Here is a 17,582-nt window from a genome sequence, read left to right as displayed (position 1 = left end):
TTAGATCAATTACACTGGAATATGATAGCTAATAATGCACTATGTGAAGTTAAACAAGAATTTTATCAGAATCTTAACTTTTGTGCCATTAGTAGGCACAAATTAAGTAGCGTTGGGAACTATCGACTGAAAACAGTCGAAACAGTCGATAGTCGCAAAACAGTCGAAGCAGTCGATAGTCAAGAAATTAGCGACTGAAAATAGTAATTACTATTTTCAGTCAAATGTACGGTTCAATTCTAAATTCGCTATAAATTGTGAGAGAAGAAAGGAAGAAGATAATTGCTTGGAGCAATTAATTTTATATTTTGCTTATATTTTCCAACCGTAGAATAAGCGAGACGGAGATGTACCTAGTCCTTCACGTACTAACTTAAAAACAGGGACAAAAATACTGAATACTATTAACATGCAACTAATAATTTTATTTTAAACGAAATAGAATTACTTCTCTCTATGAAATGGAATAATAGCCCACAAAGTTTTTATCGTATTTTAATACGTTAATTACAATTTTAAAATAATATACTATAATAAATATAGACAATACAAAAGAACTAAAACAATGCCTAAAACCTAAAGATATAGAATAACCATAAATACTAAATAAAAATTAAAAATATACCTAATCATAGAAAAAAAATTCATGACATAATTAAAAATAATCGCACAATAACTACTAGAGATTTTTTAAATAAAGCAAATGCTTTATTTATTACTGAACGGAAACATTCTTTAACAAAAATCGACAGAGTAATTGAAATAATGCCTATTATTGACATAAAAACAGTCAAGAGTATTTTACTATTTATCATTCACAATTTTAATCTTTTTACATTAACAATCTTGAATAATGTCGTTCTAAAATTCTGCTATATTAATATACAATATATTGTTATTTACAAACAATCTACCAAAAAAATCATAAAACTATATATATTACATATAAATCTATGTTAGCATATATTGGGTACATTTTTGTCAAGGTCGCGGCTTGGATGACAGATCCGGAACGTTAAAAATCAATCGAATGAAATTAGTAGAACCAAAAATAGTAACTAAAAGTACACGATTGAAACAGTCAACAGTAAATAGTAACAAAATCACTCGGACCGAAAATAGCGACTAAAACAATCACTGGTAAAATGTAATAAAATCAGTAGAACCAAAAATAGCGACTGAAACAATCGATAGTAAAAAGTAGTTAATTTTTTTTATCTTATCGTTTTATTTTATCTTGTCTCCAAATTATTTATTCGCGCTTACATTTATAAGTATTCCTGCATTGTATTTGTACAGAACGTTTGTTTATAACAGTATTCTATCTTGTACCTTATACTATTTTAGTCTATTCTGTAACATTATATGTTATCAGATCCTAAATATCCCATGAGGCTGTAATGTAAATAATAATACAGTAAAGAGGACAGTTGTAACAATAGAATAAAAAAATTAATTTAACCAAATAGCTTCCAATAAAATACCAAACTTATTAAACACACAACTAAGGTACAAATCATATAGAGATAAGTGCAGAGCCAAGAAGCACCTATAGAGATACATCCGGCAAGAAACTATAACATAATATACTGGACCAAACAATTCCAAATTCTACAGAAATTTTTCATGAGCTCAATCAGCTTCTATCAACTTTACCAACAAGAGACCAAAAACCCACAACACTTAAACCTAGATGGTACATGGCATAGATTCCGACAATTTTTTCACTTTAAAAAGGTATTTATTGAGAATAATTAAGATAATATATATTAATAAAAATATTTTCTCTTATTTTCTATCATCGTCATCAACACCATAGAATAGAATGTAGGAATGTTCGTCTGGTCGGTTGGTCGGAATGTGTGGCTGTCGAGGCGATTGTTTGTCCGAACACTCACTACCATTTTGTGGAAGGAATTCGCAAGGAAAATGAAAACACTGGTTGAATAAATACTTGTTTATTTCGATTTTAATTGATACATGTGGTCAACGGGAGAATTGACAGGATATTAAGTTAAGTAACGGAAGTGCTATGGAAGTGGTACTGTTACAAGGGGGTAGAGAAAAGAAAAGAGAGCGAGACATCGTCCTGGTGGTCTTTTATAGCTGGGAACCACATGGTACCAATCCACCAACGTTGCCCACCTTTGTCTTTGATGTAGGTGAATGTGGTGGCGGCCTAAAGGGTTGTAGCTGTCGCTACATCACTCCGCTCCTAGTAGTGCTGCAGTGGAATGTACCTTCATGTGATACAGGTTCTGAAGAGCACCCGCAATCACGCAATGAATCGCACAGGGACTGCTTATGAGATGGGATTTACAACCTGAGTGAGGAGTTTTACGGGATCAGCTGCCATCGAAGTTGTAGCAGGACGTCGTTCGTCTTGGGGCGTTCCGTTTTGTTTGAGGGTACCTATAAGTGTGATGGCTTACGTGTCTCGTTTCGTGATGAAAGGGTGTTCATGTGTTGATGTTATGCGTGATGGGCTTCTGTGGTTTTCGTCCATCGCATTAGTCTCGTGAGATAACGTCGACCATGTGATGTTTATGAGTTCCGTTCCTCATACTATCCTTCCAGGCACGTTTCGAGCATTTATCGAGTGGCTTATGTTGAGCTGGTTTACCTGTTAGGTGCTTCGATCACGTCGGTGTCACCAATTGAAATTCGCATGCGAACTGAAAATACAGGTTGAATAAATACTTGTTTATTTCGATTTTAATTGATACATGTGGTCGACGGGAGAATTGACAAGATATTAGGTTAAGTAAAGGAAGTAGTACGGTAGCGCTGTGGAAGTGCTACTGTTACAAGTGGGTAGAGAAAAGAAAAGAGAGCGAGACGTCGTCATGGTGGAGACGTCATGGTATCAATCCACCATCGTTGTCAATCTTTGACTTTGATGTAGGTGAATGCGTGGTGACCTAAAGGGTTGTAGCGGTCGCTACAAGAACAATTATTTTAAGTTGTATAATAATTATTTGTACTGATACTTCGACATTTTCACCAATAGATATCGCTGACCAATACGAGAGTAATTCGACATATTTAAAAGCGAAATCAGACATTAAATTAAAATAGAAGAGACTTGTTATGCTCTAAAGAAAATTTCATTTTACGGGTCAAACTCTATTTGCCGAATATTTGAATTATTTGCATCAATTTTGATATCGTCTAGAAATTCCTGACTGAATAGTGATCAGCGATTTTCATTAAAAAACAGAAAATTAATTGCTTTAATATATCACCAGTTTATTCCAAATTTCAATACCAAAAAATGAGGGAATGTAACGATTAAGAATGAATAGTTAATTATATTTACAATAAGAACTCCTACTTTAAAAGAAACTGTATTTGACATGTCTCGTTTTTTTTAAATGCTTCGTACATCCTATTTTAGTAAAACTGAAACAGAAATATTGGTGCATAGTTCTCCATTCAGTCTAATAGGATTTTATCGAAAACTCGTCGAAAGTTAGTGCAACAAAATATCACCTAAAGCTCTATAATTTTATCGAATTATCTATTGCTTAAATACAACATCGATATTTTTAATTTATGCACATCCCTAGTTTGCAATAAATTTACTAGAAAACTACATTGTGATAAAATTTAAAATTCGCGCAAGCTTATTACGGTACGGGTTTTACATTTAATATATACTTTCCGTAATTGAATATTGTTTATGATACTTTTAGGAAAACTATGTCAATTGGGTATTTTTATAAACAAATTGTCGGATATTTACGGTAATTAGCGGCGGAGTAATTATGTTAAAATGTATAGTATACGTGCAATTAGAATAATGTTCGATAATTATGGTTATAGTCTTGATGTTATTAGTCACTGTTGGTTTTTTTAGTCATAAATATAAAAGCCATAAAATGAAAATACGTATATTTAACATATGTACTGAAAAGTCACCGGCCTAACTAGCTATATAATTGTAATGGTTTAGTTCAAAAGAAATTTGTTCATTTTACCATTTCTCCAATATAGGGTAACTCATAATACGGATAGTGACTAAGTTTGAAAAACGATTCACCAATATTTATACGTATAGTTAATTCAATAAAACAGTGAACTGAATTTGTGTTGTCGCAATCTTGCCACATCAACTTTGATTTTTAACTCATTTAGGTTCTACCATATAACAGGTCAATTAAATAGTCCCCGACCTACCATAGTAAAACACATTTTTTTGGCAAAATTGGTTTTTTTATTCAACATAATTCCGTTCAATGGTGATACACTGATATATAACCTTCCACCTTTTCGATAATATTTTTGTAGTACGATTTGTCCATTGCTTCATAATAGGCCTCAGTTCCGACGATCAGCTCTTCATTCGATGAAAATTTCTTCCCAGCGAGCATTCCTTTGAGATATGGGAACAGGAAATAGTCGCTGGGGCCAGATTTGGAGAATACGGTGGATGAGGAAGCAATTCGAAGCCAAATTCATGGATTTTTGCCATCGTTTTCACTGACTTGTGACACGGTGCATTTTCTTGGTGAAGCAGAACTTTCCTGTTCTTCAAATGCGGCCGTTTTTCGACCATTTCGTCCTTCAAACGGTCCGATAATGCTATGTAACAGTCGCTGTTGAAGCTCCTTCTTTTTTCAAGGTAGTCAATGAATATTATTTCATGCGCATCCCAAAATACAGATAAAATACACAATAACAAAAGTTGCTTCACTCAAAATGCTATAATTCACAAACTAAACATCCGACAGCTGTTAAATTTTTAAGCGCATCTTTTGAGGGTTGGGGCTAACTAAAAAAACATATGGATTTAATTATATAGCGCCATCTATGTGTCAGGCGCGACTTTTCAATTGACCTGTTAGGCATATTTAATTGTTTCCATTTCAGAAAGTTTCATTCAGTCACTATCACTTTCTGAGTGACTATTCAAGTCAATAACTCACCTGTTCGTTTCCAATCTATCTAACACTTCTTCACAATTCCACCATTTGTGAATTTCTTCGTCTATGTCTGTTGAAATTCCAACCGAAGATATTATTGTAGATAATGCTTCTTTCCATATATCCAAAAATATATATTTCCATATATATTCTCCATTAAATATCCTTCTCGACCTACATGTCCATTAAAATAATTTTTTACTAAACCACACTTTGGCCATATTGTTCTGATCTGATCGACTGTGTATCTTTTTTCAGCCCTATCCCTGAAAAGGTAGAGTCATATAGAACAACCAAAGTTAATCTTCAGAACACAACTATATATATGTATATATATATATATATATACATATATATATATATATATATATATATATTATTAAAAACATTTTCTCTCATTTTCTATCATTGTCAACCAAACCATAGGATAGAACAATTATTTTAGGTTGTTTAAGGATTATTTGTATTGATACTTCGACATTTTCACCAATAGCAATACAGCTGAGCAATACGAGAGTAACACGACAAATTTAAAAGCAAAATCAGGCACCAAATTAAAATAGAAGGGACTCGTTATTCACTATAGAGAATATCATTTTACGAATCAAACTCTTTTTACCGAATAATAAAATTCTTTGCATCAATTTTGATATCTCCCATAATATTGGTTCTCTGTTTAACCAAATTAAAACTACATATATACATATATACCCTAAACATTTGTTTATCTATACGGATGGATCCCAGAGTATTTGTTATGTGGGCATTGCTTTTACATCAGGGTCACCAGAAAAGCACTTCAAGCTCTCGTTCGGACATATTAACAACCGAACTACTCCATATACAAAGCTGATTTGAGAAGCAGCTATAAAACTATTACATTTTAATGGCTTCGCTTTCATACTGGAAGCGAGGACAATGAGAGAGGAAATTATTTGGCGGCGAGAAGAGAGAGACTTTTTATTGACTGCATTGCGATGTTTCTTGATTGATTTGTTTGTTCTTGTTTGTATTATTTGTATATTCCTTGGTCTTCTACCTCTACCTTGGTTTTTAAGGTTGGTAGACTTGCGCTAAACTTTCTGTCGCTAATTTGAACTGTGGTGCCTTTTGTGTATGGCATGCAAGTCTTTCCTCTTCTTGTTTTTTCAGACGTGGTATTTGTGCTCGTTTTAATTGTTCTTTATATCTCCTAACTGTCTAAAACACTTTTCCAGAACAGATACCAATATACATATGTATTTTTATGTTTATACTTCATATTCAAATTTTTCGTTTTGTCTTCTATATTTTATATCTTGTATTCGATACACTTGTTCATTTATATCTCATTCATATTCTGTAAAATTTCAAATAGACCCTTAATACACAAGATATTATGGATCCTTAATAAATAAATTAATGGATTGTTACTATTTGACGATGAAAAATTATAACGTGTTTATAATAAGCTTCATGCATTTGATTTCCCATATAAATAAACTCAAAAATGCAATGATGCAACAATTGTCAATTAAAAAGGGACGTACGTCACTGAATCCAGTAGCTTGCCTCGCTAACTACAAAAACCTTTGATCTCCTCCATAAATAACTGCACAGCGGCTTCTATCGAAAGTCAAACAACGATAAAAGAAGTTTCCTGTACCGATCATCAAGAACGTCTAAACAGAAAAGTTTAAAAGTTCGCCGGTCATATATTCGTGATTAAGCTTTTATAGCGTTCTATCATAAAGTCTAATGAGAAAGCTTTATCCGCGTTTGATTTGTTTTATAGGACCGAAAGGAAAGATATATTGGGCTTTTTATGGTTAACTTGTGTTCGGTACAGGATGCGTATAAGGTTAACGACAAGGAATTGGGCACATGTTAGACGGCGTAAGAACAAGATAATGTACTGATAAAGAGATTAATTTTCATGCTCTAGATGGTAAAACTTAACTAGTCACCGGTCTATTAAAGAAGAATATTTTTTCATTCATCTCTTTTCAAAGCTATTTTGGTAATTATATATTTTTGGAGTTGGGAGTAAGTGCCGATTTAGCAGCATCAAAGATGTGTCAACACCTGGTAAACCAACTCGAAAACAATCTGCAGAAAAGTTGAACGTGAACCGAATCGCAATTTGTGAACGGTTACGCACGATGGGAACTATACCAAAGATGGTTCTTCAAAAATCATCAAGAAATGATGTAATATGCAAAGAAGTAATTTCTGAATCGAATAGTAACGGGTGATGAAAAATGGATTTATTTACAAAATACGCTTTGCTAGTAAAGCCGCACTCCGCCTATTGTGTAATCAGGTTGGTGTAGTAGATATGAACTATTGCAACCTAGAGAAAATAAATTAAAAAATGTTGTCAAAAAAAATATATAAAAAACATATAGTTCCACAAAATTTGGAATCTCCAGAATCGATTATTAGAAAGCTTACCGTGTGTGCAATATACCAAAATCATCTTGTGGGTAATTTGATTGTTAAAATGTTCTTCAAATGCCTTCATATTTTTGGGAATAATTAAAATAACGATGAGAACCTAAAATGCGACGTTATTGCCTTCATTTTGTGGAACCTTTCGCTCTTGCAACAAAAAGGAACAAAAATAATTGACACTCATGGCAACATGTATCATATATCCAAATTCATGCGAGCTCGATAAAGCTGGAACTTTTGGCCAGGGAATGTGTTATTTATGGATTACCTAGAATTTGCAACGCGTAGAGAAAATTTGTGCAAATTGCCCATCAGCCGAGTTCAGGATTGGAAGAAGAGATATTGAGGACGCGGTACATGGCAAACCATGGCAAACAGTTCGACCATCAAAAAGGTAGTATACGGTGATAATTTGTAAAGTTCGCGTGCCAGTGGACTGTATATAGCTGCTCCCACATCTGCATCTGACTTGGATCCGTCCCTGTAAATTCTAGGGCCCGGTGAGATATCAGAAAGTGTATGTTGTTTTATTTAAATATTATTATTATTTTGCGCCCTTTCAATTCAAAATTAGCCCTACAGTTTTATTTATTTATATTTTCTCAATATTTTCTCTTAAAACAAACAAGGACATGTACCATTCAAGAATATCCTAAATTATTTGAAACATCTATGGCTATAAACTTAAACTTCGATCTGGTAATAATGTAGGGGAACTAGGCGGGATTGTTTTTTTTTGAATTTGTCGCCGTTGCCAATACTTGAGTGAATGGTGACATTATTGATGTTTATTTGTGGTGTATATCTGTATTTGCTAGATGTCATCTAGCATGACATCTTAACATGCCCAAGAGATCTTGGAACTTCATAAGGGTTCATTTGTGAAGACGCAACGCCCAGAGTCACTAACTTTTTCTTATACAGTTGATTTTACTATGTTTTCTGCCGCCCAAGCTGATATTTCACTTTTTATCTATGATTTACTATTAATCCATTTATTATGTTCTAATTATTATTTTATATTATTTTATATTTATTAGCGTTCATTTCTCAAATTATATTTATTATTTTCCATTTATTATTATACATTTAAAATTTATATTTTATACTTATTATTCTCTATTCATAATGTGTTATTTATTTATTTATTTATCCATATATGGTTATATATTTTATTCGACTGTATTTTATTAATTCTTCAAATCATAGTATATTCTCTATAATCATTAAATTATGGCAAATCAAATTTGATAGTTTTATGATTGCAAATGTAAATATAAATTATAACTATCTTATAAACCAAAAAACTAAAGACAAAGTGGCTAAAGTTAATGATGCGCAGTCATGATCCATGGATAGCTTGAAGCATACATAAACGCCACTGAAAGTGCTTTTTGCTGGTTCTTGGTGGCCTAGTATCTGGCGGGTGGCTTTTAAATTTTTCCCTTGTATCCATTGCACGTCTGTCATAACTGAACAAGTGAGTTCATTAATAAAAGTACTATTGATTTGTTTATTTATTTTGAGAATTTAGCTTAATCATAGTGAGGCCTACTAACCCTAGTGATAGCAGATTTTGCGCATTACTTCCCTCGATTTCTTGCACTCCTTTAGTGCTAATGTTATGACATAAGCTGGATGTCGTGCGTTACTTTCCCTTCGAACCGTGTGCACATATCATACTTCATCCGACCACAGTTTATTATTTCTGTCAATTATCGTTATCTTTATTATCCATTATATGTTATTTTTTAGCCATATACATCCATTATATGTGGTTTATTGACTCTATATGAAGAATAACAGGTCAATTGAAAAGTCCCCGGCCTGACACATAGATGACGCTACTAGAATTAAATCTATATATTTTTTAGTTAGTCCTAACCCTCAAAAGATGCGTGTATAAATTTGACAGCTGTCGGATCATCAGTTTGTGAATTATAGTATTTTGAGTGAAGCAACTTTTGTTATTATGAAAAAAAATTAATAAAGAAGAATTTCGAGTATTGATAAAATATTGCTTTTTGAAGGGGAAAAATACAGCTGAAGAAAACGTTTAAAAAATCCAGAAAATGATTTTGAATGACCGTAAATTGAAATTGAACGAAATAGCAGACACTTTAAAGATATCAACTGAACGTGTACATCATATCATTAATGAATATTGGGGTATGAGAAAGCTCTGTGCAAAGTGGGTGCGCGAGCTCCCTTTTGACCAAAAACAACGACGAGTTGTTGATTCGAAGCAGTGTTTGAATCGACAGTCATCCGAGTGGACTGCACACGATGAACCCGCTCCAAAGCGTGGGAAAACGCAACAGTCAGCTTGCAACTTTATGGCGTTGACTACTTTGAAAAAGGAAAAACCATCAACAGCGATTATTATATAGCGTTATAGGGCTCTCTGAATTGGGCTTAGAATTGCTTCCTCATCCACCGTATTCTCCAGATCTGGTTCACAGCTACTATTATCAGATCTCAAAGAAATGGTCGCTGGGAAGAAATTTTCGTCGAACGAGGAGGTGATCGATAAAACTGAGCCCTATTTTGAAGCAAAGGACAAATCGTGATACAAAAATAGTATTCAAAAGTTTTAGGCCCGCTGTAATCAGTGTATCGCCCTTGAAGGGAATTGGATTTAATATTTGAAATAAAACTAATTTTTCCAAAAAAAAAGTGTTTTACTATGTTAGGCCGGGGACTTTTCAATTCACTTATTATATCTGCCAGTATTTTGACTGCCATTACCGTTATATTTTAATTACCTGACAACATACGTATACATCTATGTAATATTTCAATTATGTTTTAATTTCACTATTGTCATTGAAAATTGATGTCTCAGGTTCGTTTTTATTATGTTTGCCGATTTATCTGCGGACCACCTCGATATCAAGAATTTTTTTGTTATTGTTCTATTAAATATAACCCTCAAAAACAACCCTAAAATTTGTATTTTACGCCCTGGGTTTAAAATTAATCTTAGACAATAATATTATTATTATTTCCTCCATTCCTAACATTCGATTGAAATTCAATTTAATTGATGATCAGGTGTTCCTACGCCAATGTCGAATACTGTATGTTCTCTCATCGGCTAAGCCTCACTACCGTATTACGTCAGCCCGATATTTTTTCCTCACGCCGCTTCACGACAGCTTAAATTAAAAACCTGTTTTAATTTTAAGCGTGGCTCCGTCTCCAGTCTCACTCCTTCTCTCTCTCTCTCTCTCCTTCTCTCGCAACCACTCGAAAATCGAAAGATCAAAACGACAGATGAAGATAAAGGCGTCTTTTTTAGCGTATTTATGGGTCAGAGTGCGTTTATTTCGTCCGACGGCACGATCTCCACGCCAGATAAGAGAGAAACGTACTTCGGAGATGACGATTGTTCGTGGAAAGCGTCGGTTTTGTTATGAAGATTAACATGAAAAACGAGCGGGGTTTGGCTGATATATACCGAGGCTTAAACGACAAATAACAAGAATTACAGGGTAATTTTTTTTCGGTGGAGAGAAACTTAGATAAATAAGGAATCATCCGGCGGTCTTTTTCTTTCGTTTATTCCTTCTTATCTTGTGATGTGAAAATGGGTTAGACGGCAACATTTAATTTATATAAATAAAAACTATAGAAATAATTGATGCATGATAGGCCGACGTCTATCATACAATTAACTAAAATCACTTAATTGCACGGATGACATAAGGTTAATTAGATAAAAAGCATTTTTTTTAGTTGAATTATTTTTTTTTCATTTTTAACAATTAATCGTGACTCTGACAGTGATAAGGATCAACCATTTCATTCTAATGATTGAATCAAATCAATTATAAAACAATGTAGCGGGACAAAAATTGATCATTAGTAAGCTAGGAGTAAAAATATGTGATTCAAACGAATGTGTAATTGGGAAAACGATGGAAAAAATTGGGAGGAAAGTCTTGCGCTGGAACCAATATTCGTTGAACCTTTTTTCACTCTAATTGGGGTGCCCCTGATTAGTATCAGGATACAGAAAAAGTACCACAAACATGTGGATACATCGGTATTTCTTTCTTCTGGCATTCCTATAACATCCATTAGTAAACAGTAACCTAATTTTTTCTCATCAGTTATATTTTATCAAGTGCAAGATCGATATGGTTCAAAAAGTTTTGGCAAATCAACGGGTTTGTTCAAATACCCCTGTTGCAAAATGCTAAAGAGACATGAAGGGAGCTCATCTACAATGATTTCAGCTAGCGTTGGGAATTATCGACTGAAAACATTTTCCCTCCTTTTGGATCTTTCCAACCTCATGTAAATTCTTGGGAAGGTTGATTGGATGGTTGAATTTTTGCAATCTTAAAACTTGTATGACCATTCAGTCAGTTTTTGGTCGTTGATTCTTAAAACATTGAAACCAAAGCCGATTAGGATATAGGAGAGCGGCATCAAAAATCATTGCTTGATAGACTTTGGCAGCAGATTTATTCAAGCATTTCTTCGGCAGAATTATTCAATAACACTAAACGAAAAACTGTTCCTCTATGTGGAGAGATATTAACTTAGGTTGTTTAACAGTTGTTTACATTCTTACTTCAGATTTCCACCAATAGATCTCGCTGATCAAATTATATGCAATTAACTATTAATTTATATTCATTGAAGATATACAAATTTAGGAGTTCAAAATATATAACATTAAACAAAACTTTCAGTGTCGTAGAGTGTCTTAAGAAAATTATAGTTCTAGTAATGTGAGAAAGCTGTTTTGAAACCGTCAGAATCTCTATTCAACTATTTCTTTCATAGAAAGAAAAAACCTAATATCAACAAACCAGTTTAGATTTATTAACAAGCATTCAACAATTGACCAGGTCCACAGAATAACAGATGTTATTGAAAAGTCCTACGAAAGTAAAAAAGTATACTCAGCCATATTCTTAGATGTAGCACAAACCTTCGATAGAGTTTGGCATGAAGGCCTTGTTCATAAATTACAGAAAATGTTACCAAAACAACACACCGAACTATTAAAATAGTACAATACAACCAGAATGTTTAGAGTCAAACGCTTAAGAGAAAAGAGAAAGCTTATTCTAAAATAAAAGAAGTTAAAGTAGGTGTACTACAAGGAAGTGTATTGGGACCAGCGCTTTATCTACACTTCACTTGTGATATATCACAAAGGAGAATATTACAATGGCTACATTTGCTGATGATACTGCGATTAGAGCTGTCGGAGACAATTGTGCAGAAAAATTACAACGGGCAAGTGATAATAAAAATAATTGGACACAAGCTTGGAAAATAAAAATTAATGAAAGTAAATCTGTACATATGCAGTTCACCTACAAACAGACCGTATAAGCACCAATAACATTAAATAAAACTATCATCAAACAAAGTCCTGAGAGGTATTGTGGGCACACCCAAATACTATAGGACTGATTACCTATATTGAGACTTTCAGATACACACATTCAATCAAGAAATCAAGAGAATTGCAAGGGGGCATGAGGAAAGACTCCATTCTCATGAGAATATTGAAGTATTACAGCTTTTGGATACCACCACAACAGGATGCAGACTCAAAAGAATCAAACCATCTGATCTTGTGTAGTGTTGTGTAGTGAGGTGCATATAATAAAAAATACAGCAGTTGCACGTATAAACATTATTTCATCAGAGACTGAGATAGGGCCGATGGGTCCTCCTGGTTACATACCTAGATATAAGATATCATAAAAACAAATTGTAGGTTAGTCGGAAACGACTAGTAACAATGTAATAATAAAATAGTTAAAAAATATATTTCTTTATGATGTTCAAAATGTTCCGAAACAAAGTAAATATCCTCAATAATTATGGATGATTGATTATGTTACTATCATACCGATACTACCAGTATTCAAAATATAAATGAATAAATCATTACAAACAGAAATACGCTGACATAATATTACGAATCGTAATTAAAACTGCATTCGAACCTACATACTGCGAGGATATCAGAAACGACATCGATCGTGCATAAAAACTGAACCGATTCAGTGGCTAACAAGATTTTGTAATGAACGGTAATTGCATCTTTCGGAAAACGATCTTTAGTTCTAAGTACGGCGTTAGAGAAACCGTAATCAACCGACTTTGAACTAAATTAACTCGACGAACGGCTAGACATATAAAGCCCGGTTCTAATAAGGGCAAAAAATACACTTTCTATCAGAGATTGAAAAATCTCGTGAGTTATAATCGGAGGAGAGTCGAACTAACAAGGAATAAAAAAGCGAGTTTAATAATATTTACGACGAACTTGAATAAAATCGAAGTTGGTTTTATGTAATATGGAAATAATTTGGTTTCCCAACGATATAAATGTTTTTAGAAAAGTTACTTTCGCAGTTGCTCGGCAGGTAATCAATAGTATTCATTTATGTTAATATTTCTACAATATATTTTATCTGTACCAAAAATTCTATTAGAAATACCAAAAGTGAGTATAGAATATGTCAACTTGACTTTACAAATACCTTTCAACTATAAATCAGGACCATTGAATGATAAGCGCCATTGATGAAAAACAAAAATACTTACAATTAAATTAAAATAAAAACTAATGAAATGTATTTTGTTATTTATTCTAGTATCGATTAACATTTCAAAATCGTAAAAAAGCTTTAATTAGCCATAATATTTTAAATTAATTACATCTTACATTAGATAAACAATGTCCATTGATCTGTGGTCACTAACATTTAATCTGAATATACTCATAAAGACACAATAATGTCATTTTAAATGTAATTTTTAAGTAAATCCATTTGATAAGTTATAATAGGTCAATTGGAAAGTCCCCGGCCTACGATAGTAAAACACAGTTTTTTTGGCACTGATTACAGCGACCCTTCAATTTGTCGATACCATTTTTGTAGTAAGATTTGTCCTTTGCTTCAAAATTGGCCTCAGTTTCGGCGATCACCTCTTCATTCGACGAAAATTTGTTCCAGCGAGCATTTTTTTGAGATATGAGAATAGGACATAGTCGATGGGGGCCAGTCCTGGAGAATACGGTGGATGAGGAAGCACTTTCACGAACTTTTGCCATTGTTTTCACTGACATGGTGCATTGTTTTGGTGAAGCAGCACTGTCTTTTTCTTCAAATGCGGCCGTTTTTCGGCGATTTCGTCCTGCAAACGGTCCAATAACGCTATGTAATAGTGGCTGTTGATGGTCCTCCCTTTTTCAAGGTAATCAATGAAAATTATTCCATACGCATCATAAAATACAGACGCCATAATCTTGCGTGCCGACTGTTGCGTTTTCCCATGCTTTGGAGCGGGTTCATCATGTGCAGTCCACTCGGATAACTGTCGATTGGACTTCGGAGTGAAACTATGGAGCCATGTTTCATCCATTGTCACATATCGACGCAAAAACTCGGATTTATTGCGCTTGAACGTCTTCAAACACTGCTCGGAATCATCAGCTCATCGTTGTTTTTGGTCAAAAGTGAACCCGCGCGGCCCCCACTTTGCACAGAGCTTTTTCCTACCCAAATATTCGTGAATAATCAGTACACGATACACGTTCAGTTCGGCCATTCAAAATCGTTTTGTGGATTTTTTAAATATTTTCGTGGGTAATAACCTCTTTTAGGCGTCCACTGAGTTCACCGTCTTCGATGCTCATTTCACCACGTCTAAACTTAGTATACCAATCTTTGATGGTTAATTTTCCTGGGGCAGTGTTCGGAAACTCGGCATCAAGCCAAGTCTTGGCTTCAACTGTATTTTTCACTTCAAAAAGCAATATTTTATGAACACTCGAAATTCCTTTATATCAATTTTTTTTCCCAATAACAAAAGTTGCTTCACAGAAATTGCTATAGTTCACAAACTAATGATCCAACAGCTGTCAAATTTATACAAGCATCTTTTGAGGGTTAGGGCTAACTAAAAAACATATGGATTTAATTCTAGTAGCGCCATCTATGTATTAGACCGTGGATTTTTCAATTGATCTGTTATACTATCAATTTATAATACTATACGTACATGAATACTACAATACAACTGATTGGACCAAGAAATGAAAAATTAAATTGAGAGAATACTAAGTTTTGACTATTATGAAATTCAATTAAAAATGTAAGTAAACTTCGATTAAAATCGTTTTCAGTCATTTAAGTTTACAGATATATATTAAAGTCGCAAGTTAAAGGTAGTTAAATCTGGTGAATGATTATTTATTTCCTTACTTACTTGATTTTTAAGTTTGTATAAGGAGGAAAGTTGTTTTGAAGAATTTTTTTTTGTAAAGTATTTCTGTCAATTTGAATTTTATGAATTATAATGCATGTAATTGCGATGTATTAATAAATATCCAATATTGAAAAATAAATAGACATGTTGGTATTGGAGTTTAATATTTTTACTTGTAACAATAATTAATAAAATTAGTAGATTCTTAACAATTGTGTTAAAACAGACGTCCATATGTGTTTATTATGATAAGTCAATTTAAACAACAATTGTGGGTTAACAATTTGAAAAATTATTAGGTTAGAGTTGACGGTGTTTTATCAAGTTCATGTAATACTTACAACAGTTCATAAGCGTGTGGTAAAAAGGAAACAGGTTTCTCTTATACAGCGAAGTGATATCTGTACTATCAAGCACAGACCATAGCTGGACTTCTTCTTCATCTAAAAAATACAACAAATCAGGAAGATAAATGTGTTGTAGAAATATACAGCGTTTAACTGTTTCTCAAATTACCGCTAGTTTAAATTAAACTAGAAACAATCATATTTAACTACTACTCTCAACTGTAAACGTTTACTGTCTGCTGAGAGGAGGCGTAGCAGCGAATGAACCGAGACTAACTAATACCCACAAGAGGAATAAACTGGACTGAGTACAACTAAAACACATGAAAACTAAACGAAAAGTCCTGAAAATTTTTCAAATTTTTGGATCTAATAGACCTGTTTTTATGCACCAATAAAAGTGAGAGACCTTCAGAAGCGTGTTCTGTGCAGATTATTAAACATGGTGAGGGTAGGTAATGGTTTATGGATGATTTTGGTACTAATAAGTTTAATACAAAGCTGAATATAGAAGGGATCTGACAATACTTCAGGAAAATGCAATTCCTTTCAGAGTGAATTTAATTAAACGAAATGTTGTTTTCCAATAAGACAATAACCTCAAACTCACTAAACTAAATTATCTAATAAAAAGTATCTAGAGCAAAATCAAGGCGAATTAATATCAGGTTTGATTAAATTTGAGTGTAAACCATAACTTAACTGTTTTATTGAGTTTATATAAGTTATTATTTTCATACTTTTAAATGGTGGTATATAGATATACAATTATGTATTATCAAGTTAGTCAGGAAATAGTTCAGTTTGTCTTAACAACCTTAATCAATAGCAGAAAATAGTTTTCACATATAAACCAGTTCGTAAGGACACGCAAGGAACTTGTTAAAACATTGGAAGTGATCATCAGTGAAACTTAAACTGACATCATCATTGCTGAAGATTATAAATGTCAATTGAACAGTTTGCATGAAGATACAATATAATGGTACTGTAGGAATGTTCGTCTGGTCGGTCGGTCGGAATGTGTGGCTGTCGATACGATTGTTTGTCCGAACACTCACTATGATTTTGCGGAAGGAATTTGCACAAGAACTGAAAACACTGCTTGAAGAAAAACTTGTTTATTGCAATATTAAATGGTACATGTGGTCGATGGGAGAATGGACAGGATATTGGGTTAGGTAAAGGAAGTACGATAGTGCTGTGGAAGTGGTACTGTTACAAGGGGGTTGAGAAAAGAAAAGAGAGCGAGACGTCGTCGTGGTGGTCTTGTATAGCCGGGAACTGCATGGTACCAATCCACCGGCGTTGCCAACCTTTGAACTTGTTGTAGGTGAATGCATGGTGGCCTAAAAGGTCGTAGCGGTAGCTACAGTTCAAATCATTTAAAATTCAATTCTACATATCAATTTTTTATAAACTATATATTACCCTTATGCAGAGTTTCTATTGGGAATCAGCAGCTCACACAAAAGAGACATCAAATATAACTACAATTCAAAGATAAATCTTTAGTTCGTTAGAGGTCAGTGCCTCCAGATATTTTAGCCATTATAGTGAATAAATGCTTTTCTACAATTACTTTTGTTTTATCAACAACATTATTTTTTAAACCGAAACATAAACT

The 17,582-nt window shown here is 33.4% G+C and overlaps 1 long non-coding RNA gene across 1 annotated transcript; it reads right to left on the bottom strand.

The window, feature by feature from the left end:
- Positions 1-1,942: 1,942 nt before the first annotated feature.
- On the bottom strand, positions 1,943-16,258 carry LOC143189098 (uncharacterized). The gene is made up of 4 exons (XR_013004628.1): positions 16,125-16,258; positions 15,950-16,051; positions 4,929-5,191; positions 1,943-2,675 (listed from the first exon to the last, which is right to left on the bottom strand). It is a non-coding gene; the product is annotated as an uncharacterized LOC143189098 (long non-coding RNA).
- Between the last annotated feature and the right edge of the window lie 1,324 nt (positions 16,259-17,582).

The sequence above is a fragment of the Rhynchophorus ferrugineus genome, unplaced genomic scaffold, assembly GCF_030347505.1.
Source record: "Rhynchophorus ferrugineus isolate W39M unplaced genomic scaffold, kcgeb_rfMv2 rfM1, whole genome shotgun sequence".
NCBI lineage: Eukaryota > Metazoa > Arthropoda > Insecta > Coleoptera > Curculionidae > Rhynchophorus > Rhynchophorus ferrugineus.
The sequence above is the reverse complement of the archived record's forward strand: the minus strand, read 5'-3'. Positions and strand labels throughout refer to the sequence as shown.